Source organism: Crotalus tigris, unplaced genomic scaffold (genome assembly GCF_016545835.1).
Source record: "Crotalus tigris isolate CLP2741 ecotype Arizona unplaced genomic scaffold, ASM1654583v1 scf7180000024338.4412243, whole genome shotgun sequence".
NCBI lineage: Eukaryota > Metazoa > Chordata > Lepidosauria > Squamata > Viperidae > Crotalus > Crotalus tigris.
Window position 1 is genome coordinate 3,276,047 of NW_024100508.1, and position 13,360 is coordinate 3,289,406.

At 39.9% G+C, this 13,360-nt stretch overlaps 1 protein-coding gene across 3 annotated transcripts in view; it reads right to left on the reverse strand.

Annotated features, from left to right (window-relative positions):
- LOC120300114 (snake venom serine protease 2-like) overlaps positions 1-13,360 on the reverse strand; it is a 326,022-nt gene that overhangs the window by 171,768 nt on the left and 140,894 nt on the right. The gene's annotated exons all lie outside the window — the stretch shown is intronic.

Here is a 13,360-nt window from a genome sequence, read left to right on the forward strand (position 1 = left end):
GAAAGACACTCCCTTATTCCCTCCATCCATGTACATGTATATCCCATCCATGTACACGTTTCCCAAGCTTGCATGAAATTTCTCTGGTGCAAAAGCTAATTTAAAAAAGCAAGAAAGCAACAGTTAGACTAAACAATTTCCCTTTGTTCGAGAATTCTTCACATCCTTATGTAACTTGGCTCTATATCATGCAGCCTGAACAGTGGTGGGATTCAAATAGGTGAACAACCGGTTCTCTGTGTGGATGCCCCTTCCAAAAGTCCATTTTGGGCCTCGGCAGCAAAAAATTAGCTGTCGGTTCTGCCAAACTGATGCAAACTGGCTGAATCCCACCCCTGAGCCTGAAGCGTGAAAGAACACTGATAACAAGACTGGATATGTATCTCAATATAAATAGACCCCTCTGGAAAGCAAAAAACCCTAATATGTGATTAATGCAGTCTATGTGAGATGTTGGTAGAGAATTCACTTCAGCTTTAGGATGGAAGGAAAACAGATTTTTTTTTCTTTTACCTGGAAATATTTTTAAACCTAAAAATAGACCATATAAAGGCAACCACACACTCAGTTGTCCTATTCATTTGGGTGGTGTGGAAAAATGACTGTTTCTGTATTATGAATAGTGGGGGCAACTGATACTAACTTAAGTCCAACAATTTTCAGGGTTGTGAGACTGGTTTGAAAAGACTCCATGTTTTCCATTCTAGGATAAGGTTTTGGAAAAGGAGATCAGGAAAGCTGGCTATGCACAGCACTGGATGGAGGCTCTCAACAGCTGTAATTTGTTTGAATTTGGTTTGGTTAAAATTAGCCTTAACCTTTCAATATCTTCCTTTCCAGATGCCTGGACTTCAACTCCTAGAATTTCCCAATCAGGATGGTAACTGTGGAGAATTGGGGAAATTGAAGTCTGTACAACTGGGGGGGAGGGTATCCAGCTATGGTACCAGACTGGCTCAGGAATTCTGGGAGTTGAAGTCCACAAGTCATAAGAGGAGCCATAGTTCTCCACCTCTGCTCTAGAAGCACCTGCACTTTTGGGGTTGCGACCCATCAGGAAAATGAGGGGCAGAGCTAGAGCGTCCTTGCGCCCATTCCTCCATTGCTGCTGTAGCTTCCCGGTTGCTGATTTCGGCATCTTGGTGGCCTATTCTGTAGGTGAAAGTCACTTTGAGGAAGCCGCTGCTTCACCGGCCTCGTTGCGATGAGAAGCTGTGAGCTCGCTCGCAGCCAGCCAAAGAGAAGAGCCCAGCTGCTCCGGGCCTTGGTTCCATCCTCAGGGGAGGCTTCCTGGCAGTTCCAACCCTTGGGAAGCATGTGTCCTTCAGGCCATTGGCACATCAATTTTGGGGATGGGTAGGGATGGGAAAGTCTGGGGGAGAAAAACCCTTTGTGTTTGGCACCATGCAGATGAAATAAATGCATGGTGCTGTAAGGCCCCAGTCCCTTTTTTATACTTGAGATACCATATTAATCTAATTAGATAAGCCAAGCAGAGACTTCTTGATTAAGCAGCATTTTATTTGATTAAATTAAGCAGCTGGGTGGCCAACAATCTGGAACGCTGGCAGAGTCACGTCCAGAAGTGCCACATCTTAGAAAGTTGGTAGCATTGTTTTATAAACTTTGTTAGCCAATGACAATCAGACAACAGAGCCAAAAAGCAAGAAGCCAACAGACTAAACAATTTCCCTTTGTTACAACCCTTCACATCCTTATGTAACTTGGCTCTATATCATGCAGCCTGAACAGTGGTGGGATTCAAATATGTGAACAACCAGTTCTGTGTGGGTGCCACTTCCAGAAGTCCATTCTGGGTCTGAGCAACAAAAACTTAGCTACCAGTTCTGCCGAAGTGATGTGAACCAGCTGAATCCCACCACTGAGCCTGAAGCATGAAAGAGCACTGATAACAAGACTGGATATGTATCTCAATAAAAACAGACCCTTCTGGAAAGCAAAAAATCCTAATAGAGGAGATGCGCCTGTCCGGGTCTTTGGGTCACAGGCTGCATCCTCCTCACCATTGGCACGTCATTTTTGGGGATGGGTAGAGATGGGAAAGCCTGGGGGAAAAAACCCCTGGAAAAATGAGGAAAAAACAGTTGTCCCCTCTTTTTTTTTCCAAAACCATTTGGAAAAAAATGGGGGGAAAAACCCTCTTCCCCCCCCCTCCAATTTTTCCAGTTTTTTTTCCAGGCCTTCCAATCTCCAGGGGTGAGGAAGGTTGGAGTCCAGTGGATGCAGTGGCAGCAAGAGGAGGCGGCTGGGGTCCTTGGGGAGGTTTCTACCCCAAACAACCACATTTCTGGTTCTGTTGATGGGGAACCTGCCTTGCCTTCCCCAGGCATCCGTGGAGGAAGGGGCTCATGCAGACAGTCCTCCTTTCCTTGGTTGCCTTCCCCTTTTTAATCTTGGCACCCCCCACCCCCAACTACTACAAAAAAGGGGGCTCAGGGAGGGAGGGAGGGAGGGAGGGGGTGGAGGAAGTCGGTTTGGGTGAAATCTGCCCTCTCAATTTGTTCTGGGCAGAAGAAGGTCTTTCCATTCAGACCAAGCCCTTTGTGGCCTCACCCAAAAACAGTCTTCTCTATAATACAGGTAGTCCTCAACTTAATGACCACAGTTGAGCCCAAAATTTATGTTGCACAACCACAAGTTGTTAAGTGAATTTTGGCCCATGTTATGACTTTTCTTTCCACATTTGTTAGCGGATCACTGCAGTTGTTAAATTAGTAAAATTAGTTATGTTGGTAATACCGTTGTTAAGCGAATCTGGCTTCCCCCATTGACTTGGCTTACCAGAAGGTCACGAAAGATGATCATGTGACCCTGGGACACTGCAGCCGGCATAAATAGGAACCAGTTGTCAAGCATTGGCAGGTAAATTGCATGACTGTGGGGAAGCTGCACTGGTCATAAGTGTGAAAAATGGTCAGTGCTGTTGTAACTTTGAACATTTACTAAATGAACTGTTGTAAGTCGAGGGCTTCCAGTAGCAAAAGAAAACTCTTTGAAAAGAATGTGCACCCAAGCAGACTTAATACAAAATGGATTTAATAAAACATAAATTAAATTTATTGGAGATAAGAGCACAACAGATTAAGCGATCCAAACAGAACTTTTTTGAAAATGCCAATAAACCAGGAAGATGTCTTGCATACAGATTGAAAAAAGAAAGAGAAAAAAGACTGATAAGTAAACTGCAAGATTTAAAAGGTGAAATACATTGCCATAATGACGCATTGAAAAAAATCGCCAAGGCTTACTATGAGACACTTTACAAGGCGGAGGTGGTTTCTAAAGAGGTAATACAGGAGTATTTAAAAAAAGCGAACCTTCCAAGGATATCAGAGAAAATGCAATATATGTTAAATGAGAAGATAACAATGATGGAAATTACAGAAGGTATAAAAAGGCAAAAGAAGGATAAAACTCCGGGACCCAATGGCCTCCCAGCAGAATTTTATGTAGCTCTACAAGATATAGTAAGCCCGATATTGAAAGATCTCTGTAATGAAACTCTCTCGGTGACAAAAATACTAAATTCCTGGACAGAAGCCAATATTTCTCTTATACCTAAAGACGATACTGACCTTACACAAATTAAAAACTATAGACCAATGTCATTATTAAATGTGGATTATAAAATATTTACAGCAATTATAGCAGAAAGAATGAAGAAAGTTTTGAACGAATTTATTCATTCAGACCAAAATGGCTTTTTGCCTAAAAGACAGATAAAGAATAACTTAAGGATTATTTTGAATGTGTTGGAATATTATGAAAAGTATCCGGGGAAACAGATGGCGCTTATATTTTTGGATGCACAAAAAGCTTTTGATAATCTCAATTGGCAATTTATGTTCTAGCACAGACTCAGTAGCACTTTCTTCCCATTGGCTGACTGAGTTACCACATGACTCTTCCTGTCCATGAATATTCCAACACTCCTCCCTTCATGACAGGAAGAGACATCAGACCTATTGACTTTACACATTTTCCATAGTGAATACCACCCAATGTTTTAGTCATCATGTCTGCCAAATTATCTTCAGAAGAACAATGATGTAAACTAATCAATTTTCCTTTTACAGCTCCCCTTCCATTACAATACTTAATGTCTACATGTTTACTTCTGTTCTTCACCCTGTCACCAGTTGCCATTTTTATTGTCTTCAAATACCTTTACAGATTCTTTTACATTAATATTTAAATCTTGCAACAACTGTACATATCATGTAACTTCAGAACACAATTCAAATAAAGCAATAAACTCTGCTTCCGCTGTTGAAATAGCAACAGTTGTTTGTTTTCTGGACTTCCATCCAATCAGAGTCCCTCCAAACAATATTATAATCCCAGAATTTGATTTACTTGTGTTTATGTCATTTGCATAGTCACTATGAACATAACACTTTAATTTCAATTCCTCAGTAATCTGTATTTGAAGACCCAAATTTATAGTTCCCTTTAAATATCTGAGAACCCTTTTTACACCCATCCAATGTAACTTTGTAGATGCAGCAGTAAAACGACTCAAAATGCTTACTGCGCAAGCTATGTCTGGGCTGGACCACTGTGATAAATATAACAAATTCCCTATTGCTGAGTGATATATCTCTTGATCACAGGTTTCACCTTTGTCCGCACTTAAACTATTATAAAAATCTGCACTCATGGGTGTGGGAGCAGTATTGCAATCTTTCATATTATATTTCTCCAATAACTGCTCAATTTTTCTCCTTTGACTGAGAATATAACCACCTCTTTTATTTTTCTGTATCTCTACACCAAGATAATTTTTTATTTCTCCCCAAATTCTTTAATTCAAATTTCTTTCCTAATTTATCAGCAAATTCTTTCACTTGTGATGCATCCTTTGCGATGAAGCAAAGATCATCCACAAATGATAACAGTAGAGAATTCCCTCCTTGTAACTGTCCAATATATATACAGTTATCAGCTTTGCAACTTTTAAATCCAAGATCCTTTAAAGCAGTATCTAAACAGATATTCCAGTTTCTGGCTGACTGCTTCAGCCCATAAATAGCCTTATTTAATTTATATACGATGTTAGGTTTTGCAATTTCATATCCTGGTGCTTGGATCATATAAATTTCTTCCTCTAACTCAGCATTGAGGAATGCAGTTGTGATATCAAAGTGCCAGATTTTATGCTTATATGCCGCTGCCAACGCCAGTGCTAATCTTATACTCTCACTTTTCACAGTTGGCGCAAATACTTCATCGTAGTGCACATTCTTTAATTGTGAAAAACCTTGTGCCACTAACCTGGCCTTATACTGTACATCATTATTTGGCAATACCTTTTTCTTATATACCCACTTACAACCCACAGCTTTGGTTCCCTGTGGCAAAGTCACTGATTTAAATACTTCATGGTCTCCCATGGATTTCATCTCTTTATCCATGGCCTCCTTCCATTTTTCTTGTTCAGCTTTTGGTAATGCCAACACTTCTTTATAACTTCTTGGCTCATACCACATATTGCAAACCTTTACCTTGCTAGCAGAATACCTGTCAGGCGGAATTCCTTTATTACATCGCTCTGACCTACGTGGTATTAACTGCTCCCGTGTCTCAAGTCTTTCTGGCTTCATGTCTTGTTCAGCCTCTCCTCCCTGAACATGGAAATCTTCAATCATCATTTTTTTATCATTAGATGAGTTATTGTCATTAAACAGATCACCGTCATTAAGTGAGACATACCCAGAATTTGCATTAATTCTGTCCCAATTTTGTTCTGCAAAATTAGCAGACCTTGAAATTACAATTCTTTTACTTCCATCGCTAAAGCGATATCCTTTTGACCCTGGCTCATAGCCCACAAACCTGAGCTTTCTTGCCTTTTGCTGTCCCTTTCTTCTGATTGCTTTTGGAATATGTACCCATGCAGTACTTCCAAAAATTCTCAAATGTGCCAGTGATGGCTTTCTCCCATATAGAATGGCATATGGAGTATTATTAATGGAGGAACTCCACAGCCTGTTAACTATATAATTAGCAGTCAATATGGCTTCTCCCCAATATGACCTGCTCATACCAGAATCCTCCAATAATGAATCTTTCATTGTTTGCAAAACACCATTCCTTCTTTCAGCTACACCATTCTCTGCTGCTGTGTAAGGATTTGTACGTCTGTGTCTTATCCCCAACTGCCCCAACCATTGTTGGAATTTAGTTGACATAAATTCAGTACCTCTGTCAGTTTGCAACTGACACACTTGTTGTCTGTATCTTCTCTCTACAAAACTTACCCACTGTTTGAATTGTTGTAGCACATCTGTCTTTGCTCTAAGCAAATAGCAAAATGAATACCTGCTATAATCATCAACAATTACCAGTGCATATTTTGCTCCTCCCAAACTGGCTTGCATAGGTCCCACCAGATCTGCATGGACCAGCTCTAGAACTCTTTTTGTTTGTCTTGTGCTATATTTACTAACTGGGAATGCCTTTGACTTCGATGCTTTGCATACTGCACAGTCCAAATATGTTTTGCATCCCTTCAAATTTAGCCCTTCTGCAAAATCTTGCATTTGCTGCAAAACTTTAAAGCTTGCATGGCCAAGTCTTCTATGCAGAAGATGAACACATGAATCATGCTCTGCAACATTCTTAAATATATGGGAACATTGAACCTTTTGTCCCTGCAATACATATAGATTATCTTCCTTTATGCCTTCTGCACAAATATTCCCATTCCTTTTGATGAGACATTTTCCATTTACAAAAATGACCTCAAAACCTTGTTTGTCTAAATTAGACACACTTAACAAATTATGTTCCATCTCAGGTACACAAAGCACATTGGTAAACTTTGATTCCAAATATGGAATTTTTACATCACCTTTTCCAATGACTTTTGTTTTCTGGCCATTTGCCAAAGCCACAGCTTCTTGTGCTACTGGAACAAACCTGCAAAATAATTCAGAGTCATTAACAATTGTTTGACTTGCCCCACTATCTATTAGCCACTTGTCTCTGTTGTTGCTATTGCAAACTTTTGCAATTCCAAAATGTTCCTTTTGCAAATTAGTCTTTTTTGTATGCACAAATGTCTTTTTCTGCAAATTGTTCCTCTGCAAACAGTTCCTTTGCAAATGTGTGCTTGCCCCACAAATGTAGCAAGTCTTTTCCTGCCAAGCAGCTCTCTGCTTGCAAAATCTCTCCTTTGTTGCAATTTGGTCCGGGTCTGATCTGCTTGTTTCTTCTCCTCTGGAGACTTGCAGTCTGGACCCCCTCCTCAGGAATTTCTCCTCCTCGTGGCTGCTTCTAAATGGTGTTTTTCCTCTTCATTAAGCAAACATGCCTTTAAAGCCTCAAACTTTAAGTCTTGTTCTTCTTTGCACTCAAATATTGCAGAAACTGTGTCCCAGGTTTTATCTAAACTGTTCAACACCAATAAAACCTTCTGGGACTCAGGGAATTTAATCCCACGTTGTTCTAAGTCCAAAAATAAACTTTGCATTTTATTTAAATGCTGTTCCACAGATTCACCTGGTTGCAAACAGGCCCTGTAAAGTTGTCTTGATAATTGCACTATGTTGCAAGCAGAAACATTCAACCAAATCTCCTTTGCAGTCTTTAAATTTGCAACATTTAGAAATTGTGCATCGTCTAAATTCAAGATGAGATAAGCCAGTGCTCTATCATGATTTTTCTGATCAACTGCTGCAAACACTTGTGGTGGATTTTCTACAATATACCACAGCTCTTTAGCTTTCAGCAAACATTCCATTTTTGCAGCCCACACAATGTAATTCTTCTGGCCCAAACGAGGCACAGAGTTTTCCTCAAATTCTATTGCAGCCATTCTGCTAATTCTGCCTTGTTCTTATACTTTCTAAACACAGGCAATTTCTTCCAGCTTTAAATTACAATGCAGTCCTTGGTAAGCTCTGGGCCCATAACCTGTTAGAGAATTTTAATTTCTCTATTGGTGAAAAAATAAATCAGAAGCTCTCAGAGTTGATTGCATTTAGCTGATTCAAATTAACTTCTTTATATCAAAATATTTACATTACCATACATTCTTCTTTACATCAACATAGCTTAATGAAGACTTCTTACAGAGACAGACCAGAGACAAAACCTTGAGACTGGAAATCCAGCTCCTAACTCAATAATCTTTTTTTGCACAGACTCAGTAGCACTTTCTTCCCATTGGCTGACTGAGTTACCACATGACTCTTCCTGTTCATGAATATTCCAACAGAAAATCTATCATCTGACCAGATTATAATAATAAAAGTACTTGAATGTGCTGAAATGGACAGATTAACTTTAGAAATGAAAGAGAAAGAAGACTCAATCTACTTTAAAACAAGGGATAAAATTTACCAATGGATAGCAACATGATAGAATGAGAAAAGCTTATGGCATTTAATGGGATAATTGTTATTTTGTACTTAAATTCTATGTGTATTGTTATGAATTCTTCTTCCCCTTTCTATTTGTGATTTTAACAAGTAATTATAACTAATAAGTAATACACCAATATGTTAATGTTAGTATGATTAATTAGCAATATATTAGTAATATTATATTAAGTATGATTATTTTATATTAATTATTATGATGGAATATGTATACCTGGATGGGTTTACTTGCTAAAGCGTTGACTTATTGTGGGGATAACCCCACTATTATACCTCTCCCTTCCCCTGGTCTAACCCTTTTTGTTTGTCACTCCTTGTTATACCCCCATAGACCCCACTTCCCCTTTATCCTTATAAAATCTAATAATAATAATATATATATATATATATGGTGACCTTGCAGCCAAATGACACTATTCCACAAGTTTAATAAACCATCATCATCATTAGTTGGGGATTGTGTGACAGTATTGGCTCAAATAGCTTGTCTTGCCTTTTCATCTTAGATTAGCACTTATATGAAGATTAGGAACATTGGCAAGAAGGTTGGGGTACATCAGATTCGGGCATCAAGGTCCCTTCACCCCCTTGCTTTTGCCTTGATTTTGCTAAACCAGCTTGAATTTTTAATAGCAGAATTCTCACAAAAGCTGGGGTAGCCTTGAAATGGAATGGGGCAGTAACTATGGTTTGGTGAATGGTGGGAAGCCACTGTTTTATCATGTCAGTTACAAGTGAAGCCCTCATACAGTGGTTTTCTTTGGGTATCAGATATTGTGAGAACACAACATCTTTTGTATCTGAGCATAGGCTGCTGTTGAAGCCAGCTAATGTATATAAATCTTCAGTATTTAATACTAAAATAAGTGGCACACACTGTATCACATGTGGCATGTCATTTTTGTTATTGTTTTCCTGTCTGCAGACAAGATACCTTTGTACCTTTCATCCCCCCCCCCATGCAATCATTTTAGGAAAGGTGCTCTTCTGTTCTGTAAAGTGTCATGAAGTCTCAATTAAAGGGACACAACTAGCAATTTAATGAAAACTTATGCTTTCTTCCCATTATTCAATTGAAATATTTTAGGAGCTGTTTAGAAACTATCACTTGGGTAGATGCAAGTTTCTTTCAAACTGCATCTAGATTGAACCCATAAATAAGCAAGATGTTTATTTAGTCATCTGTTCAAGATTCAGATGTTTAATTGTTTATTAATCTGATTATCCTACCAACCCCACCCATTTCTATTATTTTGGGCCAAAGCCAGCAAGCAGAACTGCAGAATAAAGTATCTGCTTCCTATTTCTTGACATGTGAGCATTCTGAGGCCTTATGTTCATATATATCATTGCCATAAGGAAACCTGATCTTTTTCCTAAGGAAATGTCTTCTAATAGTTGACATTTTGAACACCAGGATATATCAATTTCCTGATTTCATATCTATTTTCAGAAAATGTCTGAATCCATAAGAAGCAAGATAGAGAACTACAAAACAGCTCCATTTGACAGTAGACTCCCCCAATCAAAATCAAACATGGGGCTGCTGGCAGAACTACCTTGCTTAGTATAATTGATGCATGTGAATGTTGGCATCTCTGCATTATGGACAAGAAAAAAGATTTCATATTCTGAAATCTTTGTAAAACATATTTTTCTCTGTTGAAGTAAAAATAATATAAATGGTTTTGCTGCCTCTTCCTCCTATATTTAAAACATCAGTTACACGACAAACAATAAGGTCTTTGGGTTTAATAAATTATTGTTTTAGTTTTAACACAGTACATTTAATAAATAAAAAAATAAATATACAAGCAAGAATATTGAGTTGTGGGGATTTGATAACTTTTATTTTCTGGTTAGGCTGATTGTATAACACAGTATGGAATCCCCACTAACTTTTTCCATAGCAACAATTGATTGGAGATTGCGAAAACCCAGAAATGATGATATATCATCATCATCATAAAATGTATTTGGATGTATTGGAGAGTGAAATGGTGGTTACAGGGAGTTTTTTTATTTATTTATTTTGTAGACCCAGGTGTTAGACAATACACAGGCTTGTAGATTCTTCAGGCTTATACACAGTTTTATGGGCTCTTCTGGATCTTAGATTTTTTTTTCCTGGTAGATTTCCATCTCTGTGAGAAAGGTATGAATGCCAAAGACTCGGATCCCTATGTCTGTCAGTGGTATAAATTAGTATACTCATCCCTGTGCTCTTCTTTTTGGGTAAGTAAATTACGTAAGTCTGGCTAAAGCGTTTTTGTACAAGAAACCAGTTGGGGCAAAGGAAGACACTCAGTAAAAGATCTCTCCCTTTTCAGTGGGTCAGCCATGAAGGGTCAGACCAAAATACTTTGGAGTAAAGCACTAGAATCCCTGGCATATCAGTCATGGGTGTTGCAGTTCCAGTCCATCTGGGAAACAATTGATTACCAACTCCACACCGTCAAAAAACTCCATTCAGAATTGTATTCAAAATATTTCTTGTCCCTCTCTTTCAGGACATAATTGAGAAGCATAATTGTATGGAAGAGTTACAGTTCTAACGGCATCTCTCTTATTGAGAAACGGTGATCAAAGGAAGACTAATTATGTACTTGTGAGTCCTTTGAAGAAAGGCCTTGCCGCTACCCCAAAAAAATAATAATACTCTGCTTAACTCAGATTGAACTGATCTATCTGAGCCGGCTTTTGCATAGCCTCTTCTGTGGAAAACATCTCTCCTCAACTCTCCAAAATTTGCTTAGGTGAATCCACTTTTCCTTACCATTCACTAGCAGTCAGTAACAGAGAATTATAGCATTTTGCTTTTTTTTTCCCCCAGAGCACTGTCTTGTGTTTTGGAGAGGTTGATCTTGACACGCCTTTTTTTTTTTTTTTTTTGACTTAGATCATGGCTGAAATCTCTTGAGCATCATTTGAATGCTGTTCCAGAACCTTTCAGCTGAAGAAGCATCTCAATGTATTTCACACCATGAAATATCCATCTAGGAATCTCTTAGAGATTCCAAAAAAGACTGATTATTTGCTAGAAAACAAGTAGTGTTCTAATTGGCAGACCAACCTCTCTCTTTTGAGGTTTGAATCTCTTTGGAGTCCTAACACAATGTTATTCTTGCTGATATGTCTTGGGCCTGCTGAGTCATTCAGCAGGTGCAGGAGGCTGCAGAAGGCCCTGGCAGACCACGTGGATGCCCGGGACCAGACAGGCTGTCTCCAGCCCTGCACGCATGCGCAAGGTGGGAGTAATACGTTGCATTTATTGGTTGACACTGGCCCTGCAAAAGGAGGTATAAAAGGCATGCTCGCTATTTTGTTTTGGTTCTGTTGTAACGTGAAGACTGTTTTTTTTACTCCTGCTTCATCTCAATGCCTTTTACTGGAAAACAGAACATTGGCGACGAAGGTGGGATTTGCTGCAAGGGGAATAATGAAAGAAGATAGGCTGACTCACCAAGAGCGGCCTTAAGCGCTGGGAAGTTCGGCATCCTGAGAGTGCGACTCTGCCTGCCAGTACAAGAACTCTGGAGGAGAGCACAGCAAAAGAGACCCCTTCGCAACCTTGTAGCATGAGCCTTGACAAGGTTACCGGGCAGTAATGATGTCCAAACCAGGCCATCTCTCAGAATTTGACACAGCTCATCCGGAATGCTGGAATTCCTACATGGTCCGAGTAGAGAACTACTTTCGGGTAAACCAAATCTGAGAAGATGGTCTTAAAGCTGCTACGCTGCTGTGTGTCTGTGGGCAAGAGATGTTCGATATAGCAGAGAATCTGATCACCCCAGCACCACTTGAATAAATTGCTTATGCTGAGCTTAAAAAAATGCTGTGAGAACATTTTGAACCGAAGCTTTTGGTGATTGCATGGCAACACGCGTTTGAGCAGAGGGACCAGAGGCCTGGTAAGTCTGCTGCGGACTTTATTGCTGTGTTACAACAAGCAGCTAGGCATGCGATTTCAAGGATCTGGAAGAGAGACTTCAGGATGATTTAGTTTGTGGACTGAGACGTCGTGAGCTGCAACAAAAGTCCTTCACAAGGGAAGACATCTCTTTCCAAGATGCTTTGAGAGAGATTGCAGCTGAAACAGAAGCAGGCAGAGCTGTGAAGGCCTTGCAGCTTGCCAAGAACCCTCCAACTTCGACAGCCATCCATCAAGAGGTAATTCAAGAAGAATATGAGCAGGAGCCAGAGATGGAGGTGGACTGACTACAGCATCCAGCGGAGAGAAGGCCTCAAGAGCGCAGAGACAAAACATCCTCATTCCCTCAGTGTTTCGGATGTGGAGGATGCCACAAGCACTCTGATTGCTGTTTCCGCTCTGCCATTTGCCGGGCATGTGGTAGGCAAGGCCACATTGCCTCCGTCAGTTTGGGTCTTCAGAAGGACCGGTCTTTGGAAGAATTCCTTCAGAAAGGTTCCAGGGTTCCCAGCCAGAACAGGGTGGGTTTTTGCGCATCCCGTAGAAGCATTTTTAAAACTGGGGCTCACAGGCCACTCAGGAAGAAGCTTCACATTGACGTGAAGTTGCAAGGGGTTCCTTTATCGATGGACTTGGACACAGGGTCTGCTTTATTGATCATTTCTCTAGATACTTTCAAAAAGATTTGTTCTAGAAGTGGCCTAAGAGTTAAACTCCGGCCTTCAAATTTAATTCTCACTGACTTCCAGAATTCCAGAGTCAGCATGAAAGGGAAGGCCACACTCAAGGTGCAGCGTAAGCAGTTTGAAGGGTTGCTAGATGTGGTGGTAATTGGGGGTGATCATACGAGTCTTATTGGACTCAGTTGGTTCGAGGCCCTTGGAATCCAAGTGACTGGACTTCACAGTCTGCAAACAACAGGCCTTGCAGAAGTTTGCAAGGAGTTTGCTGATGTGATCAGTTCAGAGCTTGGCTTTGCTCATACAAAGGGCCTCCCATTTCTTTACGTTTAGACCCAGCC